At 40.1% G+C, this 15,245-nt stretch overlaps 1 protein-coding gene across 4 annotated transcripts in view; it reads left to right on the plus strand.

The window, feature by feature from the left end:
- RRAS2 (RAS related 2) overlaps positions 1-15,245 on the plus strand; it is a 79,646-nt gene that overhangs the window by 39,346 nt on the left and 25,055 nt on the right. The window contains exon 2 of one of the 4 annotated variants that reach the window (XM_045371533.2): positions 5,408-5,460. The exons of the other annotated variants lie outside the window; for them this stretch is intronic. The gene's annotated coding sequence lies outside the window, so the exon portion shown is untranslated. The remainder of the gene's footprint in view (positions 1-5,407; positions 5,461-15,245) is intronic. 4 annotated transcript variants of the gene reach the window in all.

The raw sequence follows: 15,245 nt of genomic DNA on the forward strand, positions 1-15,245 counted from the left end.
CACCAAAAGTCTTTTAGGTAGGTTTATCACCTTTTATCAGTTGAGTAAGATATTTTGAAAATATTTTACAGGGGAAGTAGGAGAAATTCTCCATCATGTATGGTAAACTTGGAGTTATCTGTACTCTTAGAAGACAGAGGGAACCTGAATAGTTAATATTTTTTATTGCAGTACAGGTCTTACATACCTTGGAAAAAGATTCTTTTCCTGCTTGGCATTATTGCCAAATGTCAGGATTGACAGAGGTGTATGGGGAGATGGATTTGAGAAAATCCGGACATTTTACTCCATGAATCTAGAGAAAGCAGGAGCAATACATTTATTTTTATTTTCTGAAGGTAGCTCTCACTATAATGTTGTAGCTTGGGGCACAGAGTTGAGCCAGACTGCGGGGAATCAATTTCTACTCCATGCTTACTCGTCTTGTGACTTTAGGCAAGTTACTTTGGGCAAGTCTTTCCTCATCTGTATGATGGAGACAATAATAAGACCTCCTACTTCATGGACTGTGAGGTTTCAGTGAATTAATATGGTAAAGCACTTAGTGCCTGACACATAGTAAATGATAGCTGTATTGTTACCAAGTCAGTAAGTGTGACCCAAAGTATACAGATATGTTTCCTTGAAGGAATTTGAAGTTTAATACTTTTTCTAAAAGTCTGATTTATATTTACTTTTGAATAGTCCGAAGTGGGGACTGAAAGAATGTACAAAATGTCCATGTTTGGGTTATCTTGTTTGTTTGTTTGTTTTTGTTTTTCGTTTTTTGAGATAGAGTCTCGCTCTGTCGCCCAGGCTGGAGTGCAGTGGCATGGTCTCAGCTCGCTGCAACCTCTGCCTCCCAGGTTCAAGTGATTCTCCTGCCTCAGCCTCCCAAGTAGCTAGGACTATAGGCATGCGCAACCATGCCCGGCTAATTTTTGTGCTTTTAGTAGGTAGAGACGGGGCTTCTCCATGTTGGCCAGGCTGGTCTTGAACCCCTGACTTAAGGTGATCCGCCCGCCTCGGCCTCCCAAAGTGCTGGGATTACAGATGTGAGCCACCATGCCCGGCTGCACTCAAGTATTAAGTAAACATCCATGTAAGATTTGTTAGGATAGTTATTCATTTGACAGGTATTTCTCTAGGGTTTATACATAGCAACACCTTCAGGATTTCGTGAAGACAGAGTTTTCTTTTCCTGTATAAAGGACAGCTTTAGTCCTAACAGTGAGGGGAAATATCATGAAAATGATTCCTTTATTCTTCCTGTTCCCTTTGAAAATGACCTGATTCTCTTTTAGAAATGTGGTTTATTTTACAGTTGTCCTCTTCATACATTTATTTATTCTTTTAGGGGCAGAGTCTCACTCTGTTGCCCAGGCTGGAGGGCAGTGGTGCAATCATAGCTCACCGCAGCCTTGCACTCCTGGGCTCAATCGATCCTCCCACCTTGGCTTCCTGACTTGCTGAGATTACAGGTGTGAGCCACTGTGCTCAGCTCCCCTTTGTACATTTAGAGTTTGCAATGATTTGTAGGAAAGATCAAGAGGAAAAACTAGTAAGTTCACTCATCATCTGCTTCTTGTTAATAGAGGCTACATTTCTTAAAATAATTACCTTTGAATTTTGCTTCCCAAATAATTTAGTGAAATGTCAGTATGAATTCATCGTGTCTTTTAAGATTTTATTTTATTTTGAGATGGAGTTTTGCTCTTGTTTCCCAGTCTGGAGTGCAATGGCACAATCTCAGCTCACTACAACCTCTGCCTTCTGGGTTCAAGCGATTCTCCTGCCTCAGCCTCCTGAGTAGCTGAGATTATGGGCACCTGCCATCACACGTGGCTAATTTTTGTATTTTTAGTAGAGACGGGGTTTCACCATGTTGGCCAGGCTGGTCTTGAACTCCTGACCTCAGGTAATCCACTTACCTTGGCCTCCCAAAGTGCTAGGATTACAGGTGTGAGCCACCATGCCTGGCCTAAGATTTTATTCATACACATATTCTGCATCTTTACAGGTCTGTCTTTGCATTTTGCAGATAAGTCTGTTCTTGGTAAGGTGTGTATACATTTTGAATTCTCTTCTTCCGTAACTTGAATGAGTGAGAATCTGTGGAACTCCCCCCAACACCTATAAGGGTAGTAGTGTTAAATGGCAGTACATTCACATCTCTACCTCCATAGTACCTTTTTCTGAATTTACTCTAGCACTTACCACACAGAAACTATAGTATCTCCTTCATTCTAAGGCACACATTAAAAAAATTTCTTATTTTAACACCTCTGTAATTAGGCGCATCTTCTAATTGATGGCATCCTCCCCTCAGCAGAAGTGGTATTTGTTTTCTTGTCTTGCCTCCTACTTAACTATGAGTAGACTCTTTGAAGGCAGAAACTGATAGTCATTTATTTTTGGTATTTTCAATGTCTAATTTGCAGTAGAACCTGAAGTTTGGTGAATTACAATGTAACAGTTTTCAGGATATCTCAGGACACTGTTTTTGGATTGTTTTGAAACAGGGTCTTATTCTGTCACCCAGGCTAAGTGCAGTGGTGTAATCATAGCTCACTGCAGCCTTGACCTCCTGGGCTCGAGCAATCCTCCTGCCTCAACCTCCCAAGTAGCTAGGACTACAGAGGTGTACCACCATGCTTGGCTTTATTTATTTAGTAAGTAGAGACAGGATCTTGCTATGTTGCCTAGGCCAGTCTTGAACTCCTGGGCTCAAGCAATCTTCCTGCCTTAGCCTCCCCAAGTTCTGGGATTATAGCCATGGATTGCCGTACCAGGCCTCATCAGTATACTTTTGCAGGGGGAGATGTAAAAAATGTAAAAGGAGGGCTTGGAAAATGCTGATATAAACAGTTAAATGCTATTCCTACTTTTCCCTCCTATGTATCCCTTCTGTCTCTTTTGGTTGATTCTCTTAGGACTGATGCATACCTCACCAAGAAAGCACTGGTTTTAGCAGATGCGACTGAAGTAAAAAGACTAAGAATTTTATATTTTTATTTATGACAGGCTATTTTTTGAGCATCTTTTGGATATTACACTGTGCGATTGTCACTTTCCATTATGTAAATGAGGAAATAGTCAAATGTGTTCAGAGACGTAAAATTTTAGTCCAAGATGGTGGAAGAAGGACCAAACTTCCTGTTATGGGTTTCTGATCTAGGCTTTCTGCTTTAAAAGAATTCTCTTCTGAACTACAGTTTTTTTTGTTCTTTTTATTAGTTTAAAATTAATATTTTTTAATAACTGTGGTTTTGAGACTGAATTTTTACATTCTTATCACAGTAAATGTTTGCTTAAAAAGGTGGAGTTGATCTGGTCTCCCTTTATCTTGCCTCTGAGTACCCTAAAATGTGGATTTAATATTAGTGCTCAAAACTGTTTAGTGGGTCTAGTTGTTTTCCTTAATTAAATTTAAGCTTTTACATGTGGGTGATTAGAAAAGTCTTATCCAGAACTTCAATTGGCATTTTTTTAGAAATGACTGCCATATAGTTTTTTTAGTAGACTTTAAGAACTTTAGATTTACAGAAAACCTGAGAAGATAGTATACGAAGTCTCCATGTATCTGTCACTCAATTCCTCTATTGTTAACATGTATGGTACATTTGTTAGAATTAATGAACCAATGTGGATACATTATTATTAGCTAAAATCTATACATTATTCAGGTTTCTATAGTTTTTACCTAATGTCCTTTTTCTGATCCAGGATCCCATCAAGATAACACATTACATTTAGTTGTTATGCCTTCTTAGGCTCCTCTTGGCTGACTTTCCTTGTTTTTGATGACTCACCTATTTTGAAGAGTACTCATTAAGTATTTTGTAGAGTGCCCCTCTATTGGAATGTGTCTGGTGTTCTTCTCATGAGGGGTGTAGGGTTATGGGTTTTTGGGAGGAAGACCACAGAGGTGAAGTACTGTTTTCGTCACATTATATCAAGAGTACATGCTGTCAGCGTGATTTGTAACTGTTGATGCTGACCCTAATCATCTGGCTGAGGTCATGTTTGTCTGGTTTCTCTCCTATAAAGTTACTCCCTGCCCCAACCCTTTTCCATATTGTATTCTTTGGGAGGAAGTCATTATGTGCAGCCCACACTTAAGGAATGAGGATGCTGTGTAATTGTGAATAAACATTTAAATAGTAGAGGTTTAGTTTAAAAATTTACCTGGAGTTAGTGAGACTTTCACTTATTATAACAAAAACCCTCGCTATTTAAATGAAATATTAAAACATGTGCTTGCATTCGGCTGGGTGTGGTGGCTCATGCCTGTAATCCCAGGACTTTCGGAGGCTGAGGAGGGCGGATCACTTGAGGCCAAGAGTTTGAGATCAGCCTGGCCAACATGGTGAAACCTGGTCTACTAAAAACACAAAAATTAGCCAGGCATAGTGGCGCATGCCTTTAGTCCCAGCTACTCAGGAGGCTGAGGCAGGAGAATCACTTGAACCTGGAGGCGGAGGTTGCAGTGAGCCGAGATCGCACCACTGCACTCCAGCGTGGGCGACAAAGTGAGACTCCATCTCAAAAAAACAAAAACTACAAAAAAACCATGTGTCTGCATTCAAAGATTTGGTTTGGCAATAATTTTCAAGCTATTTTTCATTCTCAGTATTTCAACGTTTGCTATTACATGGCAGCTGTTAGATGTTCCTCTTTATTTTGTGGCATCTAATTGATAATCATTTTTTGAAAAAAATGTGATGGAAATGTGGAAGACCATTAGTCAAGAGCTCTTGAATAAAATTTGTTAATATTTTGTTCTGCATCTATTGCTTTTCTGCACTTCTTATTTCTGCATATATTATTTCTAAAATTGAGGATTTGGTTGATATGTAAATTATGATTAGAGACCAGAACAGTTTAGGACCCAAAATGATCAAGGGAAAGCACCTTGCTGGAAACCCCCATGACAATAAAACTCTCCTTGTAGTTCCCATTTGTACGTTTCAATTATAAGGCTTATGTTAAAATTAGATCAGAATTTCCATCATAGACTCTCAATTTCATAGTTGTGTAAGTGCCATATAAACCTACTTGTAAACACAGGCATTTAATGATGGGCATTATTTGAACAATTTAAGATCAAGTTATTTAGCTCACGGAATGCTAGAAAATACATGTCTAGTTTCACATTTTAAGTTGAGAGATTGTGAAGACGGGCTTTGATTCTAAAGGTGAATTTTATAATTTTTTCTAATGATTTTCCAGATTTTCTACAATGAAGATGTTTTATAACATAATAAATTAAAAATACTTGTTAAGTTCTTTTTTCTTTACTACTCTTGAGACTTACTACATTATAAACAAATGATTATTTTAGATGTGTATATTAATTTCCTAGGTCTGCTGTAACAAACCACCTCAAACTTAGTGGTGTAAACAAAGGAAATTTATTTTTTCATAGGTCAGAACTCCAAAATCAAGTTGTTGTCGTGCTGGTTGATTCTGGAGTCTGAGGTAGAGTCATTTTCATGCCTCTGTCCTGGCTTCTGGTGCTTATCGGCAGCCCTTTGTGCTCCTTGGCTTGCTTGTGGATGCATCCCTCCAGTCTCTGCTTCTGCCTTCATGTGTCCTTCCTTTCTGGGTTATTTTCTGTGTTTTGCATCTCACCCTCCTTTATCTTATAAGGACAACAGTGGTTGGATTTAGGTCCAGGGCCATCTCACCTTAATTATAACTGTAAAGACCCTATTTCCAGAGAAGGTAATATTCATAGGTACCAGGTATTAGGAGTTGGATATATCTTTTTCGGATGCCACCATTCAAGCTGCTACAGTGAGCAAGCCTCTTCCTGCATTTGCAGATAAGCACTATGAAAGTGCTTTTGCTAAATGGAATAATAGCTATAGAATCTGACCTATATTATATGCATATAAATATGATTCACAGTTTAGTTACATGTTTACTTTCTTTTCATGTGGTTTACAATTGATGTGGCATTTTTTTTTACTATGAAATTAGGCTGAGCACATATAGACAAGCTATAATTTGTGTCTCTAAATGGTGTGAGCAGGGTCTTAAATTCTGTAAACATGTGCTGTTTAGCTCTTAACTTTTTTAACCTTCATACTTGGGTATTTTTATGAGTATATATATGGTTCCTTTTGATATGAATCATGTTTGTCTCCACATAAAAGTTTAAAATTATCCCTAGCGATCTAGTCTGATTTAAATTTGTGTGCCATAAGAAGAGATTTTATAAAAACTGAGAATTGCTGGTAGAATGAGGTTAAGTAATCAAAAATAAGATGGGTCATCCTTGGTATGTATAGACAGCCACCTGCAGAGAAGTGTTGGCCCAGCCTCCAGGCATGTGGTTTGGAGGGAAACTCTGGTTGAGAGCATTTGCTGCTACTTCTTTCCCATTTTGAGATGAACTTGATGAGGAATTTAGTTCTTCATGTTATTAGGAAAGTAAAACTACAGTGATACAGGTGTAAGATTTTTTTTTTTTAATTTTACTGTGCCATAGACCTATATATCTTCACTAAAGCGTAGCTCCACAAATGTCAGAACTGACTGACACTTGTGCAGTGGCTCACGCCTGTAATCCCAACACTTTGGGAGTCCTGGGTGGTAGGATCGCTTGAGGCCAGGAGTTGGTGACCAGCCTGGGGAACATAGCGAGACCTCATCTCTACAAAAAAATGAAAAAATTAGCCAGGCGTGGTGGCATGCACCTGTAGTCCCAGGTACTCTGGAGGCTGAGGTGGGAGGAGCACTTGAGCCCAGGAGTTCGAGCCAGCAGTAAGCAATGATCGGGCCACTGCACTCCACCCTGGGCAATAGAGCAAGATTCTGTCTCTAAAAATAACAACAAACAAACAAAATCAAGTACCTGAACTATGCTTGTTTTATTCTTATTCAGAACCATATCCTAGCTTGTAGGTAGTATGTACACAACAAGTATTTGTCAAATGAATAGTATATCATAGATGCTCTTGAAATCTATGTAGCATTTCAAGATGTGTCTTATTCTTTTCAATGGCTGATTGCTATTCTGTGATAGATATGCCATAATTCATTTAACTAGTCCTGTGTTCTCCCATTAGGGATATTTAGGCTATTAAGAGTTTTTCAGGCCGGGCACAGTGGCTCACACGTATAAACCCAGCACTTTGGGAGGCCGAGGTGGGCGAATCACTTGAGGTCAGGAGTTTGAGACCAGCCTGGCCAACATGGTGAAACCCTGTCTCTACTAAAAATACAAAAATTAGCCACGTGTGGTGGCGGGTGCCTATAATCCCAGCTACTCGGCAGGCTGAAGCAGGAGAATTGCTTGAACCTGGGAGGCAGAGGTTGCAGTGAGCCGGGACTGAGCCACTGCACTCTAGCCTGGGCAACAGAGCGAGACACTATCTCAAGAAAAAAAAAAGTGTTTCCTAGTAACAAAGCTATCATGACATATCTTGTTTGTGTGTGTATGTTTATGTAACTTTGTTAGTTTGCAGTGTTAATTTCCTTCATTAATGGCTATGTTCTTGTGAAACAAGTACATTGAAAAATATACTATTGAAATAATTTTCTGGTATAACTGACCTATGTTTTCCTAAATACATTTTAGGAAAATGTACTTTTATGTTGCCAGGCACAGTGGCTCGTGCCTGTTATCCCAACACTGGGAGGCCGAAGTGGGTGGATCACCCGAGGTCAGGAGTTCAAGATTAGCCTGGCCAACATGGTGAAACCCTGTCTCTAATGAAAATATAAAAATTAGCTTGGCGTGTTGGCATGTGCCTTTAATCGCAGCTACTCGGGAGGCTGAGGCAGGAAAATTGCTTGAACCCGGGAGGCAGAGGTTGCAGTGAGCCGAGATTGCGCCATTGCACTCCAGCCTGGGCAACAGAGTGAGACTCTGTCTCAAAATAAAATAAAGTACTTTTATTTTTTATTTTATTTTTATTTTTTAGAGATAGATTCTCGCTGTGTTGCCCAAGCTGGAATGCAGTGGTCTGATGCTAGCTCACTGTAACCTGAAACTCCTGGGCTCAAGCGGTCCTCCCACCTCAGCCTCCAGAGTAGCTGGGACTATAGGTGTACCCTACCACACTGGGTTAACTTTTAAGTTATTTTTTATGGGTCTTGCTATGTTTCCCAGGCTGGTCTCAAACTCCGAGCTTCAAACGATCCTCTCACCTTGACCTCCCAAAGTGTTGGGATTACAGGCATGAGCCACTGCTTCTGGCCTAAAATACTTTTAAATTTGTTTCTTCTTGAATCAGTGAAAATCCTTTGCCACAGAGTTTTTGAAAAAAGTATCAGAAGCAATGTGTATGCACACACTGTTTTGATTTCCTCTGTGGGATGGTTCTTGGCTAATCCCTTTGAAAGGAGGTATCAGAACCCGTCTGTCCATTGCATGCAAGGCTGGGAAGGAAAGCAGTAGCCACACGATAGGTTATGATTAGAACGCCGAATAAGAAACAAGGAAGAATTCCTTCCATGCCTGAGAGAGATGCATAACCTTAGGGTGACCATGTCTATTTGCCTAGGAAAGTCCTGGTTTATGCCCGTTGTCCTGATGTAATTATTATTAGCATCCTCTTTGAGTCCTCGTTTATCAGTAACTTATATGGTCACCCTACTTAATCTTTCAGTTCTTTTTTTTTCCTTGTCTGTAGAGAGAGAGCAGTGTCTGGTGTATAGTAAATGCCACATAAGTGTTTGCTGTCACTGTTGTTATTATGGTTACTTTATCTATCAGCAACCCTTATCTTTCACTTCTTAAATTATTTTCTTCTCTTGTCCTCCTGGCTACCATATTCTTTGTTCTATCCCTACTTTTAGCTGCTCCTTCTCAGTTTCCTTGCCTAGATCTTTCTCATTTTCGTAACCTCCCAACAGTGGAGTACCCCAGGTCCCAGTCCCTTTTGTTTTCTCTGTCTGATTCATCTTGTGACAATACCATCTATCTCCTGACTCCCAAATTTGTCTTCAGCCCCACCTTTCAGTGAATCCCAGACTCATTTCTGTAGTAGGTGTCTAGTAAGTGTCTTAACAGAACATGTACAAAACCACTCTGTGTTCTTGCGCCCATTCTCTACCCCACCAGCCTGTTGCAGCCCAATAAATGGTACCACCATTCTTATAGTTAATTAGGCAGAAGAACTGGGCATCATCTTTGAGTCTGTTCTGACAGACTCTATATCTACATCCAGTTTATCTGCAAATCCTATTGGCCCTCCTTTGGAAGTAAACATGGATCTGGCCACTTTACAGTTCCACTCCAGTCACCCCCCTTCAAGCTGCCATTTTCTTTTCATGATTTATTGTAATAGCTTCTTAAGTAGTCTCTTTGATTTCACCCTTGGCCTGTAATCCAGTCTTCCGACTGCAGCCAGTATTACTTTTCATATGAAAGTCAGAACATTTTACTTACCTGCCTCAAACCCTCTAGTGGTTTTCATTTCACTTTGAATAAAATCCAAAGTCCTCACTGTGGCCTGCAAGGCTCCGCCTGCCTCCCTGTTAATTTTCTGAACTCTAACCCACTCTCTCTTGTTTGTTGTTGTAGCTACACTGGCTGTCTTGCTGTTTCTCAGATATGTTACAGTACTCTCACCGCACTGCCTTTAATTTAATGTTCCGTCTGCCTGGAATGAGCTTCTAGATGACAGCATGACTCACTCCCTCAGTTCATCCAGGATTCCCTTTTCCAGTGTCACATTGTGCATGGAACCTTCTCTGACTGTCTTATACAGTATCATATCCTCCCCTCCAACTCCTGCTGTTGCCAGCCCCCTTCATTTTCCTTCAGAGTTCGTATCACCTCTGATGTGTTATGTTTGCTTATTTGTTGATGGTCAATACTTCAAGAAATTGCCAGCCCTCTGAGAGCCTGGGATTAGATTCTCAGCTCCTGACACAATGCTTGGCACATTGTAGGTGCTCAGTTAGTATTTGTAGATTAAGTGGTCTGGTGAGTGAACCTAGGGAAGATTCTTGTGGCAGTTTTAGCAGCTTAGTAATAGAACATGGGCTGTGGAAATCACTCCCTTGAATTCTAGTTTTGCTTCTACAGACCATTCTCTGCTGTAGAAGAGGTGAGAAATGAAATCGGGGTTTAGGATATTGGTAGGTAACAAGGGCTAGAAGGGAGAGGAAGTAAAAATGGAAGTAACAGTCCAGACTCTGGGAAGCAAAAGTTGGTTACCTACCTGTTTATGGGGCAGCCTTCCATTTCTAAGTTTGGAAAGGAAAAGAGTCAATTTTTGAATGCCGTTTTTAGTTAAGCAGTGGTACTGAGTACTTAACAATATCATTTAATCTTCACAATAGCCCTTTCAAGTCAGAATAATTATGTTCATCTTTTAGCTGAGGAAATTGAGACTTAAGAGATTAAATAACCTTCCCAAGATGATACAGCAATTAAGCGGGGCATGTGGGTCTGACTGCCTCCAAAATACATGCTCTTTACTTCATAGCACCTGAAGGGGGAGTCTGTGTGCAGTAGTTCACATTTCATGTGGAGCTGAAAAGTACAGAAAATTTTCACTCCTTATAACAAACTTTTGAAAGTAGCTCTCAGCTTTGCAAGTAATTAAATTTGGTGTCAGTGAGAAGTGACTTGCTGCAAATCCTACAGCTATAAAGTAGCAGAGGTAGGTCTTCAAGCAAATCTTCCTCATTTAAAATCTGATATTTTTCTGTATTCCACAAATTTAAAACAAGGAAGTCCCGGATAGCACCTATAAATTGTATTTGGCATATTGTAGGAGCTAAACATGTCACAATAAAATTATATACCTGGAAATAGTCTTAAAGAGGTCATGAAGAGCAAACTCCTCATTTATAGCTGAGAGCCAGGAAAGAGGTTTACTCATGTAGGAGCACTCAGCTAGTTGTTTGTATAGCTGGGACTAGAATCTAGCTTTTATTACTAAAGAGTTTATGTTTAATCCGTCTAGGTCTTTCAAAACTCTTGTGTTCCTTCTTTCATTCACATATTTCAGATTTGAAAGCTACAAGAATTGTTTTTCCTTCCATCCATAACTCCCAGCAGCCCAGTTAAACCCGAAGATAAAGTTAGTTTCTTGTGTATCTTTCCAGAGATATTTTGTGCACATAAAGCAAATACATAAACTGTGGGTATTTAACAACGTATCTTGCAGATTACTGTATATTAATGGATGAAGTCCTTTTCTTAATGGTTATATTTATATTGAATGAACCTTTTATAATTTAACCAGCCATTTGCTGAATGATATTGTCCTTGCTGAAGCATATTGTGTTTCCAGTCTTTTAAAGACATTTCACTATGAACAACCTTGCACATGTCATTTCTTACATGTGCAGACCTATCAGCAGGATAAGTTTCTGGAATTGAAATTGCTGGATCAAAGAGTATCTTTGTGTATTTTTAAAAATGACCTACTTATACATTTACTCATAACTTACAAACAGGGTGTTTCCATTTTTAATGAAACGACTTTACTTTTCTATCTGGCAGTAGCAGTTTATAATTTAAAAAAATAACAAATCACTTATTTTAAGGGGTACCAGGATGTTTTTTTTTAAAATGTCGCAGGCTATGTGCTGTGTTAGTATGGCAGGTTAAAGAAAGTGTAATGGAAGGAGTATTGCATTGGAGTTAGACCTGATTTGAATCCCAGTTCCACTTTGTGACCTTTGGCAGGTTATTTAACTGCTGAGCCTCAATGGTCTCATCTGTAAAATGGTGGGTGCCTGTAATTCCAGCTACTTGGGAGGCTGTGAGGTAGGAGAATCACTTGAACCAGGGAGACGGAGGTTGCAGTGAGCCGAGATTGCAGCACTGCTCTCCAGCCTGGGCGACAAAGTAAGATATTCCGTCTCAAAAACTAGCTTTACCAGTACGGTTGTCTAGAACTATTGTATTTCATCACATTCTCCCCCCATACATTTTAGTATATCTGAAATTGAGATGCCTTATAATCAAAGGCATGTCATGAGTGTATTGGTAGCATTTTTTTTCTCTTTTTCTTTCTTTTTTTTTTGGTTGGGGGTAGGGGTAGGGTCTTCTCTGTCACCCAGGCTGGAGTGTAGTAGCACAATCACGGCTCACTGCAGCCTTGACTTCCCGAGCTCCTGTGATCCTCCCAGTTCAACTTCCCGCATAGCTAGAACCACAGGCATGTGCCATCATGCCCAGCTAATTTTTGTATTTTTGGTAGAGACTGAGTTTCACCATGTTTCCCAGGCTGGTCTTGAACTCCTGACCTCAAGTGATCCACCCACCTTGGCCTTCTAAAGTACTAGGATTATAGGTGTGAACCACTGCGCCCAGCCTTTTTTTTTTTTTTTTTTTTTTTAATCTTGGCACATAAAATAATGATGGTCTTAAAATCAGTGGCATCTTAGATTTGATGAAAAAGGGTAAATTCACATTCTGGGACAAATGAACTATACTAGCGCATGGTATAGGCTGAAGTTCAGTGTGGTAGGAAAAGCTCAGGGTAGGGAGTGGGGTGAATGGGGTATTAGAGGGATAGTTATAGTGAGGGAAGTTTTGTTCTAGATCAGCAGTTAGCCCAGTAGAACAGCCACCTAGTGGGAGGCTAGTATAACCCATTGATGGCGCAGGAGCAGGTATTACCCAAAATCTTGGGTATGTGGAATTGGAATTGTGGAGAGTTGTTGGTGGGTAATAAGACTTAGCCCCACAGTTGAGATTTAGGAACTATGTACTCATTTATGGCAGGAAGGCTTTATAAGAAGGGGGCTATGAGAGAAAATATTTGCAGATCATCTGGGCACAGTGATGCATGCCTGTAGTCCTAGCTACTCAGGAGACTGAGAAGGCGGGATCCCTTAAGCCTAGGAGTTTGACACCAGTCTGGACAACATAGTGGGATCCCATTTCTATAAATGAAGGAATGAATGAAAACCATTTAAAAATATTTGTAAATCATGTTTCTGATAAGGGCTTTATATCCAGAATATATAAACTACTCTTACGTTCAGTGATAAGATAAAATTTAGTAAGGGGCAACGATTTGAGTAGCCATTTCTGCAAAGAAGATATACAAATGGCCAATAAGCACACAAAAAAGTACTCAACATCCCGCTAGGGAAATGCACGTTAAAACTGCAGTGAGAGACTATTTTACACCCATAGGGTGTCTGTTGTAAAAAAAATTATTCCTTTTTTTTGGGTGGGGTGGGGGTTGGGGATAGGAGCTCACTCTGTAGCCCAGGTTGGAATGCAGTGGTGCGGTTACTGCTCACTGCAGCCTCTAACATCTGGGCTCAAGTGATCCTCCTACCTCAGATTCTCACATAGCTGGGACTACAGTTACGCACCACCACATCTGACTAATATTTAAATATTTCGTAGAGATGGGGGTCTCACTGTGTTGCCCAGCTGGTCTCGAACTCCTGGGCTCCAGTGATCCTCTCGGCTTAGCCTTCCAAAGTGTTAGGATTACAGGTGTGAGCCACGACGCATGGTCAAGACTGATGTTTAATAACAGGTCTAGATGAGGATATTGAAAAATTGGAACCCCCAAACACTGCTAGTGGGAATGTGCCTGCGGGTTTTAGTTTGGGAATTCAGGGAATATCTCCTGAGGGTTTTAATTTTGGGACAGTGGGAAGAGACATATAGTGTTTTTGTACTTAGAATGTTTTCAGAAGAAGGCTAAACCCAAGGAAGGCTATTCGAGTGGGGAGTTAGGGCAGGCTGAGAAGGCTGGGGTATACAAGTGGTACCCCAAAGACAAGCTTTCCCTCTATATAAGTTTTGTTTAGGCCTGACTCTGCCCTCTGGAAAAGGAAAAGAAATTCTCTTCCCATTTATTCTTAGAAAAAATTACCCTGCTTCAGAGGTTAGAACTTGGGGCTGATACTGGCAGGGCCACATCCAGTAGTAGCTTTTGTGGTTTGGCCTGTGAATATACCTGCAATTTAGGAAGAAACACCAAATAACTTATAAACAGACTTTTGTGATAGAACCAGTTTGTAAGCTGATTTTGTACTGTACTTTCTGCTGGCACATACCAGGCCCATTCATTTGCAACTAAATACTATGTGTGAGGTGATACACATATATTAGCTGAAAATGTATGGAAGGCAAATAGAAGGCACATGGTTGCTTTAGGCAGTCTGAGACAATTGGCAACACTGAAGACCTCACTAAATTTTGTTAAAAAGAAACTAAAAGGATTACTGGATTTAGTGTAGCTTTTGTTATTCCGCATTAGAGTTCTGGGGTTTAAATTATAGACACATATAATTGTACATGTTAGATTAAATGAAATACTAATTTCAGTCAAAAAAAAACTGTACTTCAGTGAAGGAATATCAAGCATATTGGAAACATTTGACAAAAACTTAAGGGAGGATGTTGCAGGGAACAAAGGTTCTCTGTGACATGACAGCTGCTGCTAAAAAGTGACACAAGGAGGAACCCAGCTCTGGCTTACAGCTGCCTGAAGTTGCTGCAGTCTTCTCTAGTGTTACCAGAGGAATTTGCTCTGCTCTTGTTTTAGAAAATGGAGGCTACCAATGGCTAACTAGGTACTTATTGTGCTTGGGGAAATTAATTCTCTCCCCACTGCAGTCCTCACAATTACTGTGTTTTCCAATAGCTGATACTTTGAGATCTATGTGCAAGTATATTACTTAGCTTCAGGAAAGTTTTAAAAACCTTGAGCATGTAAATCTAGTTTTATATGTCCTGGGACATAGAACACAATTTTAACTGGAACTGTAATTCATTTTAGCTTCTGTTGAAACCCAAAAGACAGAATAAAACAGTAGGTGCCAAGTTATCCTCATATTCCAAGAACTTGCATAGTGGGTAGCCTTAAGCTGGTTTTGCACATGTAGCCCATACCTACCTCTAGGGAATAAAAGCGTTGAGATTATTAAGGGTTCTAAGACAATGTTTTTGGAAAGAGCTATTAATATCTTGTGTTCGGTGTCCCTTCCTGCTTCCACACATAGTGGAGGAGAGGAGAAAGATGCTTCTCCTTAAGCCCCTTTGATTTAAGCCAAATGATGAGGGAGGCTCTAATGGAGTCATTATGAGAATTTGACATGTATCCCCTGGAGTTTGGGGAATGAAAGGTTTAGTATGCAAATCTATGGATCAGTAGCCCTGAGGCAGCAGAGCACAGAGAAGACTGTATGTTAGCTCTCTGTACTTGGAAAGGCATTAGTGTTTCCTTTAGCTGCTGGGTGAAACCAGCTTAAAGCCATCTAGAAAGTGACACTGTGCTTGGCCACCTAGAAGGTGACGTGAACCAGAAGGGAGGTGTACC

Source organism: Macaca fascicularis, chromosome 14 (assembly GCF_037993035.2).
Source record: "Macaca fascicularis isolate 582-1 chromosome 14, T2T-MFA8v1.1".
Lineage (NCBI taxonomy): Eukaryota > Metazoa > Chordata > Mammalia > Primates > Cercopithecidae > Macaca > Macaca fascicularis.